Here is a 2,008-nt window from a genome sequence, read left to right as displayed (position 1 = left end):
TCTTGATGGAAACTTTAGAGAAGGAAATATTCCCATTTGTCCAATTCTCTCCTTCCCCTGCCCTCCTCCAACCCCTCCTGTTGTACTCTCCGTGTGAAAACTGTCACTGGACTGTTCCATCTGAGACGGGAATCGGAAACTCCTCATAGCCTCACAAGAACTGGCTCTCATCACTACATAGTGTTGTGTGGCTGCATAAATCACAGTAAACATATCTTCACCTTTGCTTCGTCCACGTGAACAACCACCGCCACTCATTTTTGCACTCGAACGTGATATGTTGATCTTCGTTTTTCCGAATGTTGCCTATGTTCGGATCTTTTCCATTTGTGCCCCCCCCCCCCAGTACGTTTTGCGCCCCCCAGTTACAGAGCACGTTTCATTATATAGTAAATCGTTATGTGAAAATATGGCGCGTGCGTCTGGGGGTGGGGGGGTGCAAATAATATGCGCTCATTAAGCTGGGGGGGGGGCACAAACGGAAAAGATCCCTGTGTTCTTTCCCACGTTCGTGTGGCTAGCTATCACTGGTCTTTAGGGGAGTGGGGTTAGATTCTATTCCCCTCCCCGTCCCAGATGACCAAAATAGGATAATGTGGGTATGAGCCATTATAATGGGGGGAAGCTATACTGGGGAACATGTATTTCTGAATTTATTGGTCAAATATATCGGAAATATTGTTTTTTTTTTGCGTCTCTGCCCCCGGCTTGGTGGGTGCATTTTATTTGGGATCTTTTCCGTTTGTGCCCCCTCCAGCTTAGTCGGTGTATATAATTTGCACCCTCAGACGCACGTGCCGTATTTATATATAATGGCTCACTATATAATGGCACGTGCTCTGTAACTTGGGGGCGCATAACATACTGGGGGGGGGGGGGGGCACAAACGGAAAATATCCACTATTTGAACCCCAAACTTACGGGACAAATTCTTATAGAATGATATATTATGTAACGACACGTGCTCTGTAACTGGGTGTTTTGCACAATGTACGACACAGGGGGGGGGGGGGGGGGTTCATTTTGACAATTTCCACGAAAACCGCTGTAAATACTTGTCTAAAGGACTTGATTTCCCATAATATATATGGACATTTAAGGGGCTGGGTCATAAGCTTCACTATGGGAAAGAACCTCTTACTCTTACAGATGTAGTCACACTTTTTCGAGGCCTTCTTGATGTTCGTAATAAAAAGATAGCACCTCACCTATTTGACCCCAATCAAAATAAATTAATGAGCACGTGCGAACTGGGCAAATTCATGATTAGTTTATTTTACCCGTGAAGTGAGTTTTTGGGATCTATTCCGTTTATGCCCCCCAATGTTTGCAAGTATCTTTGGGTTTTTCCCATTATGGCGCCCCACAAAAATATAACCTCCCCATTATGGTATGTATAAATACGGTGAGTGGGTGACTATATATTATATGGCTACTAATAGGAGGCGGGCTCTGAGGAGGGAAGACCCGGATCTCTTTCAATTGTGCCCCTCCTCCCATTTTTTGCACCTCCCGGTTACAGAGCATCTGTCATTACATAGTAAATCAAAATGTGCAAAAATGGTACGTGCAAATGAGGGGGGTGGGGGTGGGTCAATTAAATTGCACCATCAAAATGAGATCACAAAACGGAAAAGATCCCTTCTTTTACGTGAAGTTAAGGGAACTAAAGTACTAAGGTCTTTCCCATTACAACCCCACAAAATTATAGCCCGCATTATGTTTTTTTTGTTATGATGAGGGGACATACGTATGACCACTACCAATACATGCTGTATGACCTCTAAGATGGGGGCTATGATCAGAATCAAGAAAGTAATTACGCAATTCCAAAGAGAAGTCACATTTCACTTTAATAAGGGGGTGACAGGTTTGTATTCCCGGCCTAACCGACTTCCCAAGACACACTTGAGCGCTCATTTCTTAACTAAGTTTTAAAGTCGCATAATCTGGACAATCTGACAGACTCAATATGGTCTGACCAGAGATATTTTTGGCGCATTTGATT

The sequence above is a fragment of the Convolutriloba macropyga genome, chromosome 13 (assembly GCF_964194025.1).
Source record: "Convolutriloba macropyga chromosome 13, txConMacr16.3, whole genome shotgun sequence".
In the NCBI taxonomy this organism is placed as follows: domain Eukaryota; kingdom Metazoa; phylum Xenacoelomorpha; order Acoela; family Convolutidae; genus Convolutriloba; species Convolutriloba macropyga.
This window is presented reverse-complemented; position numbering follows the sequence as displayed.